The sequence below is a fragment of the Schistocerca nitens genome, chromosome 1 (genome assembly GCF_023898315.1).
Source record: "Schistocerca nitens isolate TAMUIC-IGC-003100 chromosome 1, iqSchNite1.1, whole genome shotgun sequence".
Taxonomy (NCBI): domain Eukaryota; kingdom Metazoa; phylum Arthropoda; class Insecta; order Orthoptera; family Acrididae; genus Schistocerca; species Schistocerca nitens.
Window position 1 is genome coordinate 1,258,236,131 of NC_064614.1, and position 25,669 is coordinate 1,258,261,799.

The window sequence follows — 25,669 nt, forward strand, 5'->3', positions numbered from 1 at the left end:
AACTGTGCACGACGTTCAAGGTCGTCGCCAACAAATTCCTGGTTCATAGAAATATGGTACGGGTGCAATCGTTTTTGAGATTTCCGATTCTCGCGCAATTTATCTGCTACTGATATGCGGATTAGCCGCGACAGCAGCTAAAACATCTACTTGGGCATCATCACTTGTTGCAGGTCGTGGTTGACATTTCATATGTGACTGAACATTTCCTGTTTCCTTGTATAACGTAACTATCCGGTCAACGGTCCGGACACTTGGATGATGTCGTCCAGGATACCGAGTAGCATAGCACACTCCCGTTGGGCATTTTGATCAAAATAGCTATACATCAACACGATATTGACCTTTCCCGCAATTGGTACACTGTCCATTTTAACATGGGTAATCTATCACGAAGCAAATACCGTCCGCACTGTCGGGATGTTACGTGATACCACTTACTCATATGTTTGTGACAATTACAGCGCCATCTATCACAAAGCGAGAAAAGTGGTCCAACTAAAACATTGATATTTCTTTACGTACTACACGAATATGTAATAAAATCTGGTGGTTCCTATTAAAAAAAACGCAGTTGATATCCGTTTGACCTATGGCAGCGCCATCTTGCGGGCCAATCATGGCGCCATCTGGTTTCCCCCTTCAAGCTAGACGAGTTTCGTTCTTTGTAGGTTTTTCTTTTGATGCCTATTTCGTGAGATATTTTGCCCGGTCACTATCAATGGACAACCCTGTATAGACAACCGGTCACGAAGCCACCAACTTCCGAAAAATTAAACGTATTACAAAACAACAGATTTGGGGAAGACAATGTAGTTGCAGAATTTTGGAAGCACTCTAGTGAAAATATTTACAGCATTCACACCACAAATAATTTAGGAAATATGGAAAACTAGCACACTGAGATCTGACAAAAATTGATTGTAACAGTGTCTTGCCAGTGACCTATAAGACCATGCCAAAGAGTCTTTTTAGCAAAGAGGACAATCATAAGAGTACAGTCAAAGTTTTTGAAATAAAATAAGACGTTTGGCGGACAAATGGCTTGTAACTCCTACTTTTTAGTTGTGCACTAGAGAAAAGTGTTTAGAGAATTGAGGAAGGCCTTAAATACTAATGGCATACAACTAGGAAGAAAGGCAAAGAAGGCCCCATAGGACTATGTAGCATATGCAGATAATGTTTCGTTCATTACGCACTCACTTGGAAGCGCACAGAGCGCGTCACAGAACTACAAAGCCAACTAGCAAAAGTAGGATTAAAAACATCATTTAGGAAAACAAAGTAAAATTGTAAATATCAGTAGTTTACCTTATCTCAAGACGAATGACAACACTTCTGAGGTATCATGTTTTAAAAACCTAGGGGAAGAGATGTCAAAAAACAGGAAGGGAAAAATAGCAGTAGTGATAATAATATATGGAATGGAGAAGGAATTCCAAATAAAACAGCAGTGTCAGTTCTGCGCTCCATGCTAAAGAGTTTTTAGAACATAAAACTCTTTAGCGCGGGACGCAGAACTGACACACTACATACAAGTGATCCAATCAAGATTACGCTATGCATCGGAAGCTCTTAAACTGTCTGCGAAGTGACAGGTCCAAAAATTAGAAACAATGGAAAGACGGCTAGTAAGAAATAATCTAGTACCCAGAACCATGAGTTAGTAGGAATACACAACAAGCTGTAATTGAGAACCACTCCTGAAAATGGAGAAGTTAACAGATGTAAAGAGAAAATGGAGACTGAATTTCTGTGGCCACATAGGTAGAATAAATTAAGGCAGAATAACTGAAATGTCTTTGACTGACTAATGAATTAAACACTCGAAGTTTCATTGCTGAAAGAAGTAGGAACAATATCGAAAATGTGGGCTGCGACCTGTACGCAATAAGAAATACAACACTTTTTAAAGAAGAAAGAGAAAAAGTCGACCTACAGGGCAGTAAACAATGAAGAGTATGTAGTGTTCCATCTACCGATGGGCTTTCATTTCGCCTTAGTAGTTATGTTGCATGGGGGCTTAATTAATATATAATGCAATTAATTTTAATTTTTTGCTTCAGTAGCTGTCTGTTCGATTACGAAGTCTCGTAAACGGTTGGCCCTGACTAGTATTATTACGCAATCTGACTGCATAGAACAACAACAAAGAACGAAATGGAAATTTTCATTAACACAATTAATTAATTAAGTCCCCAGCAACTATAAAATCTACGAAACCAAAGCACAAGTGTAACTGTTCTGTGTGTGGGAGTATGACTCAACGTACGCATCTGGCACGGTTCTTCTTCAACAACACAAGAAATTTTAAATATCATTTATACTGAATTAATTAAAGGGAATAGAAATACCTTAATTACTCAAGAAAACCAGAATTACACTCTAATCCCAGAACACAAGCCAGATGCTTTGTTGACTGAACCTGTAATGAAGCATTATTTACGACATTAAATAATGAAAAATAAATCAAGTTTCGTTACCTTCATATATTGACCGAAATCACTCTAATCATTACAATATATCTCCACACCGACTCGCTATTACCACATCTCAACAAGAACTTTTCAGTATCACATCTCAGCAAGCACTCTCTACTAGCACATCTCAACAAACACTCTCTGCTACGAGTTCTTAACAAGCACTGACTACCACGAGCTCTCCCCAAGCACTGCCCACTACGACATCTCAATAATCACTGCCTGTGGAGGCGGCGGAACAATACTCTCTAGCGCGATCTCTGGCGCTGTGGCTCAGTGTAGCCACCTTTCATATGCCCTTCCTCCACGGCTAGAATTTGATGGTATTTTTGCCAGCATTGGTGGTGAAAATACCACCAAATTCGTCAAAAAAATACAGACAAAAATAAAAGATAATATTAATGCGTAAATATCATATAACTAGATAAAATTTTGGCTTTGCACTGACCTTTCAATAACCTAATATATAAAATATAGTAAGCAATACAAATTCTTTCATACATGTGATTTTACATAACAGTTTACACAAGTATTATGTGGTTAAACAGTTCAATCAATAGCGTCAGCAATGACGAATATGTGCAGGTAAGAGTCTCATAACTTTTCACAAACAGTAATACACAAAAAATCAGTTTATACAAATATTCACATAAACGCTTTTGATTTAAAAAAAAAAAAAAACAAGTAGTTGATAGTTCCAGCAGTAGCACCCAGCAATGGTCAACAGGTGCAAAAACCAACAAGTGACATTTTCGCAGTAGAAACAGTCCATCAGTGGCACCCAGTAATGTTGAATAGGTGCAGACACCAACAAGTAACACCATTTCAGTATAAGCAGTTCCATTAGTGGCACCAGCAATGTTGGGCAGGTGCACACAGCAACAGGTGACATCTTTTCAGTAGAAGCAGTCCATCAGTGGCACCCAGCAATGTTGAATAGGTGCAGACACCAACAAGTAACACCATTTCGGTAGAAGCAGTCCATCAGTGGCACCCAGCAATGTTGAGCAGGTGCAGACACCAACAGGTGACATCTTTTCAGTAGAAGCAGACCATCAGTGGCACCCAGCAATGTTGAGCAGGTGCAGACACCAACAAGTAACACCATTTCAGTAGAAGCAGTCCATCAGTGGCACCCAGCAATGTTGAGCAGGTGCAGACATCAACAGGTGACATCTTTTCAGTAGAAGCAGTCCATCAGTGGCACCCAGCAATGTTGAGCAGGTGCAGACATCAACAAGTAACACCATTTCAGTATAAGCAGTTCCATTAGTGGCACCAGCAATGTTGAGCAGGTGCAGACACCAACAAGTGACATCATTTCAGTAGAGGCAGTCCATCAGTGGCACCCAGCAATGTTGAGCAGGTGCAGCCATCAACAAGTAACACCATTTCAGTATAAGCAGTTCCATTAGTGGCACCAGCAATGTTGAGGAGGTGCAGACACCAACAAGTGACATCATTTCAGTAGAGGCAGTCCATCAGTGGCACCCAGCAATGTTGAACAGGTGCTGACCGCAGTCCATAATATTCACTTTCACTAATCACACTGTTCATCAGCAGAAATTAAACATGACTAAATGTCACACATCATGTTGAAAAGTGCAGCACCATCACTAATCAGACAGTTCAGGCATGAACAATAGTTTGAATACACATACAATGCTTTTACACTAAACATACAAATCATAATAAACACACAAATGATATCAGATAGTTGTCCTATTAACTATTACAATACACAAATAACAGTAAACCTATAATATTTATGGGTGTCAGTGCAAGCCACAACAAACAAGTAAAATAATATTTAGGAGATAGGTTGGGATCACTTCTCTGGGATTATAAAAGGAAAACACACAAAACACACTCACTCATCTTTCATCCACATTTAGTGCTCCTGTGTAGTTGAATAGTGTTAACTGTGTAAATGTAATTCTGTCAAAATTTTATGTTCATCATGTGTATCAAGTAGTAGTGGCAGCAATGTATAACAGTCAATAATAGTTAGTCAACGTCATAGTCATCATGTCAAGACCAATGTTTGCCAAGCCAGATCAAATGTACTGTTGCTGAACAACTGTCAGTGAGCCAAGATATGCAAATACTTCTTCTCTTCAAAAAAAAGTATATACTGCTTAGTGATTTGACAAAGTGTGTGTGTAGACAATCTTCCTTCTACTTGAGTGTTCTAGTCTGCCATCTTCATCCTCCTTGTTCCATATACACCAACGAAAAAAAAAAAAAAAAATATGCTCCTCACTTCACCTCTTATCCACCAAAACTCCAATAATCATCAGCATCACATAATCTCAATACTTCAATAATACCTCTTCAATACGTCGATCATCAATATCATTTACCTTACCTCTTGTCCACGAAAACTCCAATAATCATCAACTTCACATAATCTCAATACCTCAATCATACCTCTTCAATACGTCGATATATATAACCTCATTGCCAATATCATTTCACTTCCATAACAACTCTTTCCTCTAGTCAGTCTCCTTGAACAAGTGCAGACAAAATCATAATGCAAACCTCAATTCATCATCTCATACAATCCGAAGACACAATGTCAACACACAACCTCTCGTGTAATCCATCTGATTCAAATCTGCTACTCATTATAAATTATAAGATACATTTTGTTTACCTTGTCCATCATTAAATAAAAGAAATGCGTACATGACCTCTAACAGACTTAGTTCGAATAACTGTCAGTAATTAATTACGATTACGGAGTGTGAATGATCATAATATTTCACAGTGTGTACACCACTTCAAGAATCATGGCAGAAGCAAACATGTGGAGTATTTCTTGTGTCAAGTGTCACTTCCTATTTCAATTACTCACGAAAAATGCAGTGTAATCACTGTCGATGGTCTAAACCTAGTGTTGGTATGTCATGTCGTTATCTTCCTTCCTATTAGCATAAATTTATACAGATTCCTAAAAACCTCCAGCTCATGTGACTTCTATGTAGTTTCTTGTACCAATGTCGTTCGTAGAATTATAGCAGTTCATTTTCTTATCTTAAAAATATAAGGCACTGAGCGTAAGCAAAACATGCAATAGCGCGTAAATATACCAGTAGAGAACAGAATGTCAACAAGTGGATGCAGCACAATCCCTATAACGAGGCTCTGCCAAGCGAACAATCTATAATTAACACCATACTGTGGCCTAAACTCCATGTACGTACACCTCATATCAGCATTTCTATACATAGCAAATTAAAGAATAGTTATGACAACAAACAGAAATGTGTAAATATGCAATCCATACGCAAAGCAGCAAATATATATCTTACACAAATAACAGGTCATTAGCATCATATCAGCATAAGCAAATAAATGTTCGTATGTAATCTTAATAAGTAAACATGAAGGCGCTAGCAGATAAATCACAAAGTATAACCTACATACATAACCATATCAGCACAACTAATCAGGTGACAATTACAATTTAAATAAATAAGCACAGCAGGCACATAATAAAAAAATATGACATCAGTGAAAAGGCAGTGCAGCCAAGCGATGCATAATATACGCAAGTAATAACACTGTTCATTAATAAAACATTGTCAAAATCAGTTAATGTACGCAAGCACGTCGCTTCACAGGTAAATTCATAGAACATGAAATTTAGCACAATGTATGAATCACGTAATCGCGAGCAGCAAATTACATCTGAAGTACGTACCTAAGTGGAAATATGTTAACTGAAAAATAAACTCAATTAATAGTTACCCTTTTTAGTTTATTACTTTTTTTTCGAAATTACATTCTTCCTGAAATTTTCTCCAAAGCAAGTCGTCTTAACGTCGGACACGCACAGAATTTACCTGAAGGTCTTAAATATTTTACACAACCGTATCCTGAAAAATACTGAACGTTAATATCATAATTTATAAAGTCACCATAGCTTTATACTGAATTTAATCCGAGAAATTAGACTGTGTATTTGTTTACGTCTGTCAGTACATTCGCACTGAGCGCTCGATCAGCTGTAGGCGCGTGACGTAGGAAGTAATTGTTTGCGGTCAACGACTGCCTTGTGCGGCGCGCAGACTGACTGTTGCTTTGAGTATGTGCCGCCGCCAGAACACGGCGCGGTATCCTTGTATTCTCTGCATGTTTACATGTAACTGTTGGTTTCTCAAAAGTATGTCATTCCACAAAAATTTTAACGTTAGATATGTGATGTATTCCCTTAGAGCGCCGAGATTTAAGAGTTTCTACTTCAACAGTGTTATCATGGATAATTTTGCGAATCCTATATGAACCGTTATAAAGCAGAAAAAATTTGCGACATAAGCCTTTTCCTTTATGAGACAAACGATGAGACTTAATTAACACCTTTTGACCAACTGACAAAATTTTTAAACGACCAGGACGTTTAGCTGATTTCTCTCTTCTAGCAGCCGCAGACGCAATATTTCGTAGAGCCAGGTTGACAACTTCAGAATGCCGCAGTTTCCGTGAAGGCGGAAAAGGAACGATTTCAGAAATGCGATTTGTTGGTACTTTATTTTTTAATATCAATAGAGGCGGTAAAGAAGTTGAGTCATTAGGAAGTTCATTCAGAATGCTTTGAAAAATATGAAGATAGTGATCCCAAGTTCTGTGATTCTGATGACAATAAAGACGGCACAATTTATTGATTTCCTTCATCCATCTCTCTGAAGCATTAGATTGAGGGTGAAAAAGTGAAATAAAAATTGGTTTAATCTTACGACGCCGTAGAGTACGAAGCCAAATTTTAGAGCGAAACTGTGATCCATTATCTGATATAACCTTATCAACATGACCAACTTCTTTAAGAAAATGTTTGATGAAAGCATTAGATACTGAACGAGCTGTTGCTTTGCGTAAATGTGTAAAACACACATATTTTGATGTCAATTCCACTGCTACGAAAATGTACGCAAAACCATTAGTAGAACGAACCACTGGATCGAACAAATCGACTGCAGCCATGTCCTTTAATTTCGCTGGAATGATAGGAAACAACGGTGCTCTGTGAGAAACAGTTGGCGGCTTAGCCTTTTGACATAATTTGCATTTGGCAAGAACATATCGAATACGTTTTTCCATATTACTGAAGTAGCAATTTTCTCGTAATTTATGAAAGCATTTTCTGGTACCAAAGTCTGCATAACCGAAATGTGTAAACGAGGTGTGGCCAAATTGTCCAATCTAACAAAGCGTCTAAGAAAATTACAGACACCAAGGAAACTACGAACATCACGTTTTGTGGAAGGAAAAGCATAATTACGAATTGCGTCCAATTTTTCTGGATCAGGAAGAATACCTTCTGTAGAAATAATGTGACCGAGAGATTTCACCTGAGAACGACCAAATTCAGATTTTTCCAAGTTCACTGTAATGCCAACTCTTGCAAAAATACGTAATAATGAATCCAAAATTTTGTTGTGCTCACTCCAAGAATGTTTAGCAATAAGAATATCGTCAACATATGAAGTAATATTGACACGAAGATAAACATGTAAGATTTCGTTTAAACTACGAATTAATGCTGCAGAAAATATAGTAAGTGCAAACGGTAATTTCTAAAGTCACTTTCGGGTAAAACAGTCAAATCCGGTTATTCTTTACCTACTGTCTAGGTAGATGGATAGTAGAAGAATTGTTTTTTTTTTTTTTTTTTTTAAGATGCGAAGAATAGTGAAAGAGTAGGCAGCGGCGCAGAAAACTAAAAGGGAAATAGCACCACTACAGCTCGGGGCCCTGTGAACGCTACGGCACATATTCACTTAGTATAGTGAATCCCCTGAGGACTTTAATAGCTGCACAGAAATTTCAGTTTGTGACTTAGTGGCCAATTCGGTGGAAGTGCGCACGTAAATCGATCCAACCATGAACATGGACGTATGTCATTCTTAGAATTGCGAAATATCTTAATCTTCCAAACAGTCAAGAAGTGTTTATAGTCAACGTTTTCACCTCGTGGCGACAAAGACCTACCGCGTCTGTTCCAGTCCGAATGTCGATTATTGTCAAGTTCGCGCGCCTGGCGCTCTCTTGTTGCATCCCGTAAATGAAACAAATTACTTTCTTCAAATCCTTCTGCTATTTGTGATACTAAAATTCGTCTGCTGTCTTTTCCTACGATTTCGCTTTCAATATATTTGTCTTGCTTTTGTAATGCCTCAAATTCCCTTTTGACGCGTTCATTAACTTTTCCCTGATTTTCAACATGCTTATTTATGTTCCGGTACTCTTCAGTTTCCGCAAATGGCAATGGAGCTGTATTATCCGAATCTCTGTCCCCCTTTAAACTAAGACTTGTCAATTTATCTGAAATCTCCTCATCTCTTTCCAATAAGTTTACGTCTTCCGTAAGTGTCGCGACTCGGGTTTCGGTATTGTCACATTTAGTAGTTAACTGTTCACACTGTTGCGTTAAGTCATTTGGTACGGATTCCTCGATTCCTTCAAATACTTCTTCCTTATCGTGTGCACGTTGTAAATTTAACTCTGAAAAATTTTGTACTACCACGCGATCTTTTTCTTCCCGTTCTCTGTCCTGTTCTTCTTGTCTGATCTCTACTGCAATTAATCTATTATTGTGAGAATTCAAAATCGGTTGTACTTCTTCTCTGATTTCTTTCTTTAACTCATCTTTCAAATTTTTGAAACATGTCCCTATTCGTGAGTCTAACCGTGTTTCCAGCGTTCCCATATCAGTTTTTACTTCAGATCTCAAAGTTCCCATCTCTGTTTTAAATTTAGATCCCAACTGTGATTCCATTGTTCCCATATCAATTTTAATTTCGGATCGTAACTGTGAGCCCAGTGAGCTTAACCGTGTTTCCATTTGTGAGTCTAACCGAGATCCCAAATTTAATATTGCACCCATCAACTGCCGCATATCTTCTGTCGTTAATCTCGTATTCTGAAAATTTTTTGATTGTGAAAAATTTTGAACTGTTTCCGGACCATTTTCCCGACTTATTAAATTGTTTTCAACTCCATTATTCATCATACTGTTGTCCTGTGTTGGCGAGTTCGCCATGTCAACAATTTCGTTATTCTGACTATTCATCATTTTCGCCTGTTTCATCGATCGCGTAATCATTTACAAAATATACAAAATTCGTCACTATACGAAAGTTACACAGAATGACACTATATCTCCAACAATATCATTCACACGAAATGCTTCCCTCAACCACGATTAACAAACAATTGAAATAATTGCACTAAATTGTCAAACCCGTAGACAAGACAATGAAAATTAAATTCTGCCAATATACCATTAAAAGAATGACAATTACCAAATCTACACATGCAAAATAGACTACAATTACTAAACTACAAATTACTACAACAATACTACTGTCTACTATTTTTACAATCAGAAGAATTCCAAGGGACGATCCGAAGTAGCGGTCGCCACGTGCATGGGGGCTTAATTAATATATAATGCAATTAATTTTAATTTTTTGCTTCAGTAGCTGTCTGTTCGATTACGAAGTCTCGTAAACGGTTGGCCCTGACTAGTATTATTACGCAATCTGACTGCATAGAACAACAACAAAAAATGAAACGGAAATTTTCATTAACACAATTAATTAATTAAGTCCCCAGCAACTATAAAACCTACGAAACCAAAGCACAAGTGTAACTGTTCTGTGTGTGGGAGTATGACTCAACGTACGCATCTGGCACGGTTCTTCTTCAACAACACAAATTTTAAATATCATTTATACTGAATTAATTAAAGGGAATAGAAATACCATAATTACTCAAGAAAACCAGAATTACACTCTAATCCCAGAACACAAGCCAGATGCTTTGTTGACTAAACCTGTAATGAAGCATTATTTACGACATTAAATAATGAAAAATAAATCAAGTTTCGTTACCTTCATATATTGACCAAAATCACTCTAATCATTACAATATATCTCCACACCGACTCGCTATTACCACATCTCAACAAGAACTTTTCAGTATCACATCTCAGCAAGCACTCCCTACTAGCACATCTCAACAAACACTCTCTGCTACGAGTTCTTAACAAGCACTGACTACCACGAGCTCTCCCCAAGCACTGCCCACTACGACATCTCAATAATCACTGCCTGTGGAGGCGGTGGAACAATACTCTCTAGCGCGATCTCTGGCGCTGTGGCTCAGTGTAGCCACCTTTCAATGTCTCCGTTGACCAATAGCTTGACTTCGATGCACCGTGTTACAATCGTTGATCCAAGTGTTTGCTACACAAAGGGGCCCACAATCATGCGCTAACTATAGCGGTTAAACAGACCTGGATAAAGCTTGTTGACCAAACCCCCTCTTGATCATTCAATACCTATATAAAAAATATGGTAGTCATCAGTGCAGGAAATATTGACTATGCATTGCACTTTTCACGGGTTGCAGTGTTGCTTTTGACATGTTTTTAGCATATTGCTGATCACACAGTAGCAATGGCAAGACGAGGTAAGCAGTCTAGTCCGCACAGGAGCATTGCAGTGCAGTTATTAGCAGCTGTCAGACATTATTTTAAAAGTCTCCGTCAGATACTTGACAATTGACTTCCTTATAATTCGTAGGAAGAGTACTTAATTTCACTTTCTTTTAGCTCTCAATCGGAATTCTGTTATTGTTAGAGATGCAACGTCACATATTTCCCTACGTCTATTAATTACCGTCTAGTTTCAAGAGCAGCATTCGCACACATCGCTCGGAAATGTAAACACTCTTCTACATATCTCTCACTACTTAATATCGGCTCCATCGAAGCCAACTCTTCCCATAGATTCCGGAAAAAAATAATAATTTTGCTGAACCTATAAAATATTCACTGTTAGAAATTTATCAACCCATCACAACGTGAAGAAATAATGGCTGGAGATTTCCGCATTACCTATCCGTCGCCTACATCCCGAGGTTGTCCGAAACATTCGAACCTCTTGTACGCCATGTAACGTGCCTCTTGGCTTCTGAGAGAAAGTGGCGCTGGTGCTGGTGGGCCTAGTGGTGTTTTAGTGGACATTTCGATGATAAACCGCCTGCTCCGCAATGTGGCGAAGACAGCACCGGAAATTCCCGCACGCAAGTCCTGTGTAAACGGCCGTTAAGGAGTGCGCGAGCCTTAAATTTCCGTCGCCGCTCGGCTTTCTCCAGCTTCTCTGATGATAAATGTTTCCACTAAAAACACTCCCAAGTTTTAAAGCATTTTGCCGCATCTGTGGAAAAGAGGATGATGCAAAGCAAACTAAGGAAGAAAAACTTTAGAAATTAATACTTCCGCATGGTCTATTATAGGTTATACATATAGTCACAAAACAACAACGAATATCTTGCCATGATGATCTACGACAGCTTTTTGCAGTCGTTTCAGACTGTCATTGCGGCCTTCTGTCCGAAGACTGGCTCGACGAAGATCTCCACGCTAGCTCACCTGGGCAGGCTTCTAAGTCTCTTCGTATTTCCTGCACCCTACATCTCCTCGAATTTGTTCATGGTGTCGAACCTTGGGCTCCCTCCACTATTTATATACGTCTCCCTAACGTTCCTCCGGTGCCGAACGCTGTACCTTGATTCCTCAGAATATATATGTCAACTAATCCATTTTTTAGTCTATTGTGCCAAAATTTCCTGCTCGATTTGATGCAGTACTAAGTGATCCTATCAATCCTTTCTTACCTTCAAAATTATTCGAAGCCACAGAATTTAAAAGTTTCAGTTTTCTCTACCACGTTTCAGATCCTTAGACTTAAATTAGTTTTTTTTTTTAGAAACGCTATTAATTTTGTTGTGTGTCTGCATCTCGGTCCCGTGAATTATTTTTATGCGCAAACTTTAGCAGTGTAAGTGCATCAATAATGGATGGAGCGATTCATTGAGCTTTTGGTTACTCCTTCAACAAAGCATTTAGAACAATAACTCCCCGTAAATTTCTTTGTTACAATCAGTGTCATGAACTCAGTCCCGTTTACGAAAAAAGTGACTTACAATTTCAAAGAAATTTTGAGCTCTGACTTTTACTAAGAGAAAATACATTTAACTTGATTAAAAAGACGCACAGTAAATCATTATTGCACAAGGGCGTCCGGCGAAACAGACTCGATGAAGAGTATAGCCACCAGCGACAACTACATGTCTATATGGTTCCGTATGTTAGAGTCTGAGCTCAAGATTGTAATCACTAGTCACAGTGGCATAAATGAGAAAATAGTAACTTCTCACTAACATGGCTTCCCCAAAATGACCACTCAGTTATACCAGCAAACTTGGTGCTAACAGATAACGTAATTACAAAGCAGAAAACTGGCCAGTAATCTTTTATGACAGATTGTTAAGAAAGCTTATTGATTATAATTATATATTATTACGAACATAATTTGAAACACAGAAGCTAAAAGTAAGGTTAACCAAAGTTTAAAACTTTTCCTATCAACAAATGAAAATCCAACTTCGGAAAATATCATGAACATATGAGCTTTTAAATTGCAGTATCATGTGTAATACACAGGTTAGTACCAAACTTTCAACTAACGAAGGATGTTAAAGATATAGATTCTCTGGTTAACTGTGAAATGTGTCACGCTACATTACTTTCCTCATGGGGTAGGTTTAGTTTTAACCTTGAAAAGACCATTATTAATACGCAGAAATGACAAACGTTAATATATAAGGAGTTCTTCTTCTAGTTACGATAACAGCAAACACCGTGCAGCTTCAGACACATAACAGAACAGTCAGATAATATGTGTTAACTTGACTTCCAGAACTAGTTAGAAAATAATGTCTCCCACAAGCAACAGTGGCAGAACTTCAGGCTGCCCAAACACTCTCCAGTGAACTCACTATAGTTCTCTACTATTCCTCCCGGAATGTAACAAATATCAGCATCTTCTAGACCGAGCGTAGAAAGAGCACGGCTAGTTCCACGTAACCTACATTCACGCTCTTCTTTCTTATGACCCTCCGAACTAGTGGCCGCCCAGCAAATGCAGGCACCCAACAGCTCCAATGTCATTTCAGTGTCAAAAAAAATGGTTCAAATGGCTCTGAGCACTATGGGACTCAACTGCTGAGGTCATTAGTCCCCTAGAACTTAGAACTAGTTAAAACTAACTAACCTAAGGACATCACAAACAACCATGCCCGAGGCAGGATTCGAACCTGCGACCGTAGCGGTCTTGCGGTTCCAGACTGCAGCACCTTTAACCGCACGGCCACTTCGGCGGGCCATTTCAGTGTCATCCATCCAACTAGCCTGCCTTTTCAACGATACGGCATCAACAGCCAGTACTTCCCAGTCACCGGACCTTAACTAACCTCTCCTTCCTCATTGCCGCTCTCTGAGAAACAGCATGCCTCACCCTCGATATCATGAATCCAGGAGCTAGAAGTACTTCCAAACATTGTACACAACGCCAGCGGTGGCACAAGATCCAAAAATTCATTTACTGATTTTAGTAAATCATTTCCCAATCGAATTTTCTCCGTTTCGCTTGATTTAATTCTACAGCGATCAGCTATTATTTTCTTACTTTTCTTCGTGCTCAGCTTTTTACGAAACATTATCCATTTCGTTCAAATGCTCTTCCATTTGTTATGCGGCTTTTGAAAGAATTACAGCGTCATCGGAAAATTTTTAACTTTGTATTTCCTCACCATGAACCTCAACATCATTCTATACGGGCTGCGAGTCACGGGAAGCAAGAAGGAACCGTCGACTTTATTAACTTTACGAAGGGAACAGCATCAACAATGATTTCAGTATCGAGGGCTCTAATGAAGCCATAGTCAAACAGGCATCAAAGTAGCACATTTCTAAATAAGTCATTGCGACATAGAAACTCAATTTAAATCTTACGAAATGTGATTGTAGCGGATAGAACATCTATATTATTGAAGACTGGATATGTGAAATTGTTTGCTCCTAGTTGCAGTGTTTACGGAACGGCCAAGCTAGGCCACGGGCAGTCAAGATAGGAGAATTTAGGGACAATAAGAATGTATATTTGACAGACAAGTCGTTAATTCAGAGATGGTCCTTACATGTGGGAAGGTATAATGGAAGAGGAAAGTCTCTTCTTTAATACAATTTACTGTCAAGGCCAGTATCCCAGGCCCACTGATAGTAAACCACACACGGTTTGATGGTTTGATTGTTGTCGCTGATTGGTCGTCTGTATAACGTCATACCATTAGTGCTCTCTCCTGCTTCCCTCCTGCAGTCTTGGTGGAAGGATCGGAAAATATCGAGACACCTAGATTTTTTTTTTTTTACTGACTGTTATACACTGATCAGTCAGAACATTGTGATCACCTTCTTAACAGCCGGTACGTCCACCTTTGGCACGAATAACAGCTGCGACGCTGGTAGATCGATGGAGGGAGCTAGCGCCACATCTGCATGCGCAAGTCATCTAGTTCCTGTAAATTCCGGGGAGGGGGTATAAGCTCTGAAGCCACATTCAATCACATTCCCGATGTGTTCGATCGGGTTCAGATCTGAGAGTTGGGAGCCCAGCACATCAATTAGAACTCGCCACTGCGCTACTCGAACCACTCCAACACACTCCTAGCTTCGTGACGTTGCTCATTATTTTGTTGAAAAATGCCATTGCCGTCGGGAAATATGACACTGTACGTTGCCTGAAACCAGAGTACGATACTTCTTGGTCGTCATGGTGCCTGTCACGAGCTCTACAGGATCAATGGATGTCCATGTGAATGTTCCCCACGGCATAAGTGAGCCGTCGCCAATTTGTCTCCATTCCGTAGTACTGGGAACAAAGAGCTGTTCGCCTGGAAGATGACAGATTCGCACCCTCCCAACGCCAGGATGAAAACGGTATCAGGACTCATCAGGCCATCCAATTATCTGCCACTGAGTCAATATCCAGTGCCGATGGTCTCGTGCCCATTTCAGTAGTAGCTGCCGATGTCATCGTGTTAACAATTGGCAAACGCGTGGGTCGTCGGCTGTATGGGCCCATCGTTAGGAGTGTTCCGCGCACTGTGTGTTAAGACTCTCTTGCATTCTGTCGAGCTTTAAGGTCTGATGTTGGCTCCGCAACAGTCCACCACCTGACTAACTTGTCTTGTGGCGCCCTGGTTGGCAATACGTCGTATGTTATGGGAACAATGCCTACCGCTGTGGCCGAGCGGTTCTAGGCGCTTCAGTCCGGAACCGCGCGGCTGCTACGGTTGCAGGTTCGAATCCTGCCTTGGGCATGGAAGTCTGTGATGTCCTTAGGTTAGTTAGGTTTAAGTAGTTCTAAGGGACTGATGACCTCCGATGTTAAGTCACATAGTGGTCAGAGCCATTTGAACCATTTGTTATGGGAACAATGTTTAGGCGAATTGTGATTTATGTAGTAATTTTTAATTATTTAATTTTTGATATGCCAACGTATTGGTCATTTCATGTTTATATACCTGAAAATTCAATGTTGTTGTTGTGGTCTTCAGTCCTGAGACTGGTTTGATGCTGCTCTCCATGCTACTGTATCCTGTGCAAGCTTCTTCATCTCCCAGTACTTACTGCAACCTACATCCTTCTGAATCTGCTTAGTGTATTCATCTCTTGGTCTCCTTCTACGATGTTTACCCTCCATGCTGCCCTCCAATGCTAAATTTGTGATTCCTTGATGCCTCAAAACATGTCCTTCCAACCGATCCCTTCTTTTAGTCAAGTTGTGCCACAAACTTCTCTTCTCCCCAATCCTATTCAATACCTCCTCATTAAAAATTCAATAGAAAGAATTTATGTGTAGATGGCACAAGATCTATGTAATAATCTTTATGAATATCTGAAGATGGAAAGTTACTTTTAGCGAAACTAGTTATCTACAACACAGTTTTTATAGGCGTTGTGACTAAGAAGTTCTTCTCCTAAGCTATCATTACAGATCGCTATTCGATCTCAACATCAACAAGAGTAAACTAATAAACTGAGGCATAGTTTTAATTAACATGTGTTTTACAGAACAGTAATACAGAATTTTTAGTATAGTTATAATTCTGAGATACAGATTGTGTGTGCTCTTGCACATTTTTGCAGTCATTTTAGATTTGTAAATAACTCTGTGACACTGGATCATTTGCACCGTTAAAGGGATTAATACAGACCATTTAGATGTGGTAATATTTTATCTCAGGCTCCATTCTGCTCTTGTAATATAATAAAGGAATAATGCAAAGAAATAAAATATGATAAAGGAACTGGGAAGAGAAATTTTTTCCCACTACAGAACTCGGAAGTATCAACATAACCGTGTTTCTAGGCATAACCGTCTCGAAACGGTTAGTCAATCAACTAGACTGCTGCATCAACATTGTAAGACAAGTACACACCAATATGCCCCCACTGCTCTAGTAACGTTCAGTAACAAGCACTGTGTAGCGTATGAAAACACATTCACATCCTTGGAAAAACAGTTATGGTAATGAAACAAACTGATTAAGCCAATACAGAAAAACGAAAGATGCTGACGATTCGTAATTAGCGAGATCAGTGCTGTCATTACGAATGACGTTGTTCGGTAAAGCTTCCACAAATACTTCATCCACTAGCCTAAAGTGAGCTGAGCAGTAGAATCCATGTTTTTGATACCATCTGCAGTCGTTTCTCTAATTACTACATTGTATCATATTTCGTGAGGTTGTCCTAGTGTTAGTGATCTCTTGCAGCCTGATGTGATGTCCTCTGCTTAATATCCATGGATGACTATGATCCACCATCCAGTACTAAAGTTTCCACTGATGAATAGCCCACAAGTCTACCGACGCTGTTCTAGTTAAGGACACCAGCTGCTCTGAAACTTCTGCATTCTGAGATCAGGAGGCTTACCGAACCAGTGTGCCAGAATCAGCATTCATCACCACATCACGGCACCCGACATTATGGTCCATCTGATGGTACAACACAGACCTGAGGGGAACAGAGTACTCTCAGAATGGCGTGTGGGCTAAATACGCATGCGCTATGGACACAGCCTTATCAGAAGCAGATCGGCAGACGGAAAGCGCCTTAAAAACCAATAAGCATGCAACCTGCCACACTCCAGTTCGCCGCCTTGCACTCCAGGATTATGTAGTGAGTTATCTCTCCCAGCCCTGAGTCTGCCTATCCATTCAGCAGATTCCTCTCCAGCTTAGGAAACCGTCAATCGCTGCAGAAGACACGGCGACACGAAGTATTCCGTGAAATTAATATTTAAATTTGTTTTATTGCTCCTAACGACAGCGTACAAGTTACTCAGCCTGCATCATGATGAAACACGGTATCCGGCCGGGGACTGGGTGATCCCTACTGATGTGTTGGCAGAAGAGCCATCACCGTGTTGCTAGAGGAGGCCGAAATGCACGCGTTTAAGCTCACGCAGACTGGCGTGAGGCCTGGAACAAGGTAAATTAATTATAGTAGCCAAAAATAGTACATAGCTTCTGGAATACTTAGCTTTAATCCATAATTGGAGAACATCGCTCTTGATGATACATAATTACAGTCTCAATATAAACTGGTAATGGCGCCTTGCTAGGTCGTAGCAAATGACGTAGCTGAAGGCTATGCTAACTATTGTCTCGGCAAATGTGAGCGTATTTGTCATTGATCCATCTCTGGCAAAGTTTGCTGTACAACTTGCGCGAGTGCTAGGACGTCTCTCTAGACCTGCCGTGTGGCGGCGCTCGGTCTGCAGTCACTGACAGTAGCGACACGCGGGTCCGACGTATACTAACGGACCGCGGCCGATTTAAAGGCTACCACCTAGCAAGTGTGGTGTCTGGCGGTGACACCACACCTACAGTGCCTTACATCACGTGTAGCATTGTGATCAGACAATGTTAGTGGACAAGTGCAGCTTGCCGGCCGAAGTGGCCGTGCGGTTAAAGGCGCTGCAGTCTGGAACCGCAAGACCGCTACGGTCGCAGGTTCGAATCCTGCCTCGGGCATGGATGTTTGTGATGTCCTTAGGTTAGTTAGGTTTAACTAGTTCTAAGTTCTAGGGGACTAATGACCTCAGCAGTTGAGTCCCATAGTGTTCAGAGCCATTTGAACCACTTGAACAAGTGCAGCTTAACATAGAAGTTGGATCGTCAGTAGTGTCACGTGTACTTTGATATACAATACAGGCATTTCTGATGTGGAAATATTTAATTTTGGCGTCAACTGTGCCTTGCACCAAATGCGAGAGAAATATCAAAGTGTGGTCAATCACAAATGCAGCTTAAACTTAAAGTCAGATTACTAGTGTCAAAAGAGTTTTAGCATTTTTGAAATGTAACCGAATACCAATTCAGATGGTGTGGTCACTTTTGATCATGGTCAAGATGGTTAGTCTGTGGTTAACTGTACTTTTTCGTTTCACTTCAATATGTGGTAAATTACCGGGGTGTAATCGATCAAGCAACACGAGACGTCTCTCGCATGTCTTGCTTTTCTCTTAACTGACAGACTTAAACGAATACACTACTGGAAATGGAAGAAAGAACACATTGACACCGGTGTGTCAGACCCACCATACTTGCTCCGGACACTGCGAGAGGGCTGTACAAGCAATGATCACACGCACGCCACAGCGGACACACCAGGAACCGCGGTGTTGGCCGTCGAATGGCGCTAGCTGCGCAGCATTTGTGCACCGCCGCCGTCAGTGTCAGCCAGTTTGCCGTGGCATACGGAGCTCCATCGCAGTCTTTAACACTGGTAGCATGCCGCGACAGCGTGGACGTGAACCGTATGTGCAGTTGACGGACTTTGAGCGAGGGCGTATAGTGGGCATGCGGGAGGCCGGGTGGACGTACCGCCGAATTGCTCAACACGTGGGGCGTGAGGTCTCCACAGTACATCGATGTTGTCGCCAGTGGTCGGCGGAAGGTGCACGTGCCCGTCGACCTGGGACCGGACCGCAGCGACGCACGGATGCACGCCAAGACCGTAGGATCCTACGCAGTGCCGTAGGGGATCGCACCGCCACTTCCCAGCAAATTAGGGACACTGTTGCTCCTGGGGTATCGGCGAGGACCATTCGCAACCGTCTCCATGAAGCTGGGCTACGGTCCCGCACACCGTTAGGCCGTCTTCCGCTCACGCCCCAACATCGTGCAGCCCGCCCCAGTGGTGTCGCGACAGGCGTGAATGGAGGGACGAATGGAGACGTGTCGTCTTCAGCGATGAGAGTCGCTTCTGCCTTGGTGCCAATGATGGTCGTATGCGTGTTTGGCGCCGTGCAGGTGAGCGCCACAATCAGGACTGCATACGACCGAGGCACACAGGGCCAACACCCGGCATCATGGTGTGGGGAGCGATCTCCTACACTGGCCGTACACCACTGGTGATCGTCGAGGGGACACTGAATAGTGCACGGTACATCCAAACCGTCATCGAACCCATCGTTCTACCATTCCTAGACCGGCAAGGGAACTTGCTGTTCCAACAGGACAATGCACGTCCGCATGTATCCCGTGCCACCCAACGTGCTCTAGAAGGTGTAAGTCAACTACCCTGGCCAGCAAGATCTCCGGATCTGTCCCCCATTGAGCATGTTTGGGACTGGATCAAGCGTCGTCTCACGCGGTCTGCACGTCCAGCACGAACGCTGGTCCAACTGAGGCGCCAGGTGGAAATGGCATGGCAAGCCGTTCCACAGGACTACATCCAGCATCTCTACCATCGTCTCCATGGGAGAATAGCAGCCTGCATTGCTGCGAAAGGTGGATATACACTGTACTAGTGCCGACATTGTGCATGCTCTGTTGCCTGTGTCTATGTGCCTGTGGTTCTGTCAGTGTGATCATGTGATGTATCTGACCCGAGGAATGTGTCAATAAAGTTTCCCCTTCCTGGGACAATGAATTCACGGTGTTCTTATTTCAATTTCCAGGAGTGTATATATATATGTGTGTGTGTGTGTGTGTGTGTTATTGGCGTGGCTTCCACCATCTCGGACTGTAAGAAATGGGATATCTATATCGAAACCTTCACAGTTTGTGCTTGCCATCTTTGAAAACCAAGTCACAATGCAAGGTGATAAGCCATGGCCATCCCTAACACACGCTGTCAATGGCATGTTATATGGATACACCTTTTTCGGTGAATATTTACTGTTTACATGCTATACAAGAGAGAATTGTTAGAGCTTATGCTTCGATAAATGCGGAAGAGATAAGGAATACCACTCAGTCCATGATAAGAAGATTGCATCATTGCATTGATAGGAATGGTCATCACTTCGCACACCTGTAAATGGACGTTCATGCTACCTTTTTGACCTTTGTTGACCTTCAAGAACCTTACTGTTACTCATAACTGGATTCGTCTCGATGGCCGCTATCAGAAGATAAGTAGCAAACTGTAGCATCCCATTTAAGAAAACAAAGTTGACCTTCATATCACTGAAGCGACCACACCTAGCAACAAAAACCAGCGTCATATTACGGCCTCCGTTGTCCCATGCAACTTTTTCAGCTCCTATCATACTTTCGGAGTTATTCTTGGCGAAAATAGTTAGTGACTCACCTTGTATATTGTAACCTCCCCACAACATATTCTTAATAATATATATATATTTATTAGTAATGGAGCCACAGCTAAGTGTGAACTCCCACAGAAATTTTAAAAACAATATTTATTAGAAATGGTGCCATAGCTAAGTATAAACTCCCCACAAGAATATTAATGGCAAAGACAATTAAATGAAAGCTCGCTATCTGACTCAAGTACAAGTTCCCATTAAATAATGAACGCTGATCCCATGATAATGAAACTGTAATGATAACCTAAACTCAATTCAACCGAAAAGTCGGTGTTTGCCCTGTGCGAAACGAGAATAAATTTCTTACCTTAGTGAAACTGCATGTCAAAATTCTGCTCTTATTGTTCTCTGGTGCTTGCATGAAAAGCATTGGAAGTACCTTTTAAAAATCTTTGTTAAAAGGAAATGGAAGGAAATTTGAATGATTGTCTCTAAAATTACTTTTAAATCAAAATTATTATTGGGGGCGATTTTTGAAAGTTAAATTACAATGACTGTTCGTTACATTATCTGATGAGCGCAAAGCTGCATGATTATTTATTTAAATAAATTATACCTCGTCCTGAATCTCGACCATTGCGATGCCGACGCCCGCCGACTGCTCTCCGCTACTGCTAGCAACCGACTCCAAGCACTACTGAGGACTGACTACTGCAGACTGACTGACTGCTCGCTACTGCGAGTCGAGCGCAACTGCTCTGGTCAGAGATTCTACAATGTCTCAGCATCGCTGCCGCACAACATACGTGTTTCATAACCCTCCACTGGGGGGGGGCAAAAATTTGGCAGCGATGGTGAGTCATTTGGACTTGCCATCGTAACAAATTTTTCCTTTAATTAACAAAATATTTAGATGTATCACATGAATTAAATGTTGTGCGCATGCACCGATTACAAAACATTACAGACAAGACAAAATATAAGTACAAAACAAATCAGGAAAGATGTATATACAAATTATTTGACAGATAACAAAGTGTACACACACTAAAAAATTCTTTAGCAGTTTCATAACAGGCAAAAAAAAAAAAAAAAAAAAAAATCATGTTGACAAGTGTCATGAGTGCACATGCACTGCAGTGGAGAACATATCAGTAAAAGACGAAATGTATATACAAGAGTAACAAATGACATAAATCATAAAAGGTATACAGAATGAACACAAATCATATCGAAAATTGAGAAGAGTGCACAGGCACTGTAGTTCAGTTGAAAACATATTCACATAAGTGCACATGCACTGAAAACTTTTGAACATTTTTATAACAAATAAACGCAAGAGTAGAAAAAATCATCAAATCACAAAAGGTATATACAATATAGATGACAAGAGTGCACACATACTGCACTTCAAAACAAATCGAAAATGTCTTTAGTATTTTGACAACAAATGGCAAAAATCATGTCGACAAGTGACACAAGTGTACTCGCACTAGAGTTCAACAAATCGAGAAAAAATGTATAGGCCATGAACATAAATGGTGTTAGTAAAAAAATGATTTTCACTATTAGGATAGGAAAGGAAGGATTGCATCATGGTTGTAGCACTTTAGTTTGCACATAGCTGCACTGAAAGTCCATATCTTTCCACAGAATCACAACTAAGTGATACAATCTGCAGTTCCGTTCCCAGAAGTATTTATCAGCGTATCAAGACAGTGAAACGTCGTAGTAGTATTCCATACTATCATTTGGCAGTATACCAGGTACACCAAACAGTGGGACCAGAATAACGTCTTCATCGGTTACGGTGGTGGACAGCATGTCGTGTCAACACCACGCTCTTAAGAGGCGGCACACAGTGCTCCATAACAAAGTCTTGATTAGTGATTACATAAGTAGTTTCTTCGCCTACAGTGGTGGACAGCATGTCGTGTCAACACCACGCTTTTAAGAGGCGGCACACCAACGTAGAATTAGTGCAAAAACCAAATATAGTGCTCCATGATAATGAGGATGGACAAGACAAATGGATGTTACAATAATTTCAGGTAGTTAGGTCAGAAGGTGAAGGACATTAACTAACACACAAGTCTTGATTAGTGATTACATAAGTAGTTTGCGGTATCCATACTCTAGTCATTGAACATTTCTGTACCATGAATGTAGTATTACAGAAAAATGTTCATTAATTAATTTAAAGACAAGAGTGGTAATCAATCGCCATCAAGTATTGAGTATTACAAAACATTTTTCCTCATTCAAATGACATATTTACAAGTAACTATTAACACTCAGTGGCCTAGCAACTTTCGATTAGTACAAAATATTTATCATCATTCAGTATTAATATGGGAAGTCATCATTGCAAACACTAACAAAACGTTAAGTTACATTAATTATTGGCACTCAGTGGCCAGCAAGTATTGAATAGTATAAAACATTATTCATCATTCAGTATTCTTCATATCATTAAGAAATCATTATTAGAAAAATCAGTTAATTACAGTCATAGCATTAATAAGCATGGGCATTATAAGTTACATTAATTATGGGCACTCAGTGGCCAGCAAGTATTGAATAGTATAAAACATTATTCATCATTCAGTATTCTTCATATCATTAAGAAATCATTATTAAAAATCAGTTAATTACAGTCATAGCATTAATAAGCATGGGCATAATAAGTAATTACATTAATTATGGGCACTCAGTGGCCAGCAAGTATTGAATAGTATAAAACATTATTCATCATTCAGTATTCTTCATATCATTAAGAAATCATTATTAAAAATCAGTTAATTACAGTCATAGCATTAATAAGCATGGGCATTATAAGTTACATTAATTATGGGCACTCAGTGGCCAGCAAGTATTGAATAGTATAAAACATTATTCATCATTCAGTATTATTCATATCATTAAGAAATCATTATTAGAAATCAGTTAATTACAGTCATAGCCTTAATAATCATGGGCATAATAAGTAATTACATTAATTATGGGCACTCAGTGGCCAGCAAGTATTGAATAGTATAAAACATTATTCATCATTCAGTATTATTCATATCATTAAGAAATCATTATTAGAAAAATCAGTTAATTACAGTCATAGCATTAATAATCATGGGCATAATAAGTAATTACATTAATTATGGGCACTCAGTGGCCAGCAAGTATTGAATAGTATAAAACATTATTCATCATTCAGTATTATTCATATCATTAAGAAATCATTATTAGAAAAATCAGTTAACTACAGTCATAGCATTAATAAGCATGGGCATTATAAGTTACATTAATTATGGGCACTCAGTGGCCAGCAAGTATTGAATAGTACAAAACATTAGTAGCATTAATAAGCATGGGCATAATAAGTACTCTCATTACAATAGATAGTGGCAATTATGTTTTGGTATCATTAAGAAGTCATTATTCAAGTGACATACTATTCAGAGCTGATCAGTGTTATTCAGAATTATCATAAACTAGTGACATTATCTGGGACTGTTAATACATTTTGTTTTTTCTGCTAGCAATGCATTGCTTTGGGTAATTATAAGGGAAAGCAAGAAGAAATAAGAGAAAAAATTGCTTCTAGGTTGTTCCTATAAATGAAAAGATTGTGTAACGTCATTCGTCATGAGTCAGCTGTAGCAAGGTTATCACATTTATAAATGATAGACACAAGTGGGTAAGAAAAATGCAAGTACTAGAACAGGTATAATAAGTAACAAGTTTAGTAAGTATCATAAAAAGCTTCTCCTGAAAGAAAAATACAAAATGGATTATTGAGCTGAAAGAAGAAACGCAGACTATGCTGAAAAGTAGTGAACTTCGAATTAACAGGTAGTGAAATGTGTATAAAAAAATGTGTTCCATAGCTGTCCTTTCCAAAACCTTCAGTCATCCTACTACGCAATATAACACCTGCTGTCAAAGTAAACTGCAACAAATACTTAAATAACTACATAGCATAAATACATAACTTCAACATTATCCTCATCTGTAAAGAAAAACTTCATTATTCATATCATCATAACTCCATCATTATCATCACCTGTAAACAAAAACTTCATTATTCATAGTACCATATTCTTCATCATTGTTCATTATCAGCATTCATTATCATCTGCAAAAATCATTTCATTATTCATCACACAACTATTCCTAATCCCTAGCATATTTCATCACTTAAAACTAAAATGTGTAGTTCTGTCTGACAGCTTGCATCAATCGCTTTGTATTCTGAAAGAAAAAATTAGTTAAGACTGCTATTCTGCGATGTGTATAATATATTCTGGTTAATGCTTGTTAATTCTGATCCATTTACTCGTCCTCATTAGCTTATTGCATCTTCTTTCGTTTATTCCATAGGTGAAATTCCCACTTCTGTTTAATTCATTTCCTGTACGCATCATTTATTTCTGAAATTGATGAACAAAGATTAATGTCTTGCATTTAAATCATATACCCATTAAATAGTGACTGGTTAATGGTGACTCAATTAAGCATACAACATAACATGACAGAAAACGTAATATCTCAAAACAGAGACAGTGTTTAAAGGCAAAAAGTGTACAGAGAATATCGTAATGCAGCAGCAAAAAAGGAAAATGTAAAACAGTCATGATGTTGAGATATCACAAGGCAAAATGTCAAAGTCAAATGGTGTGTGTTATACCTTAACTAGTTCACAGTGCATACAAACAA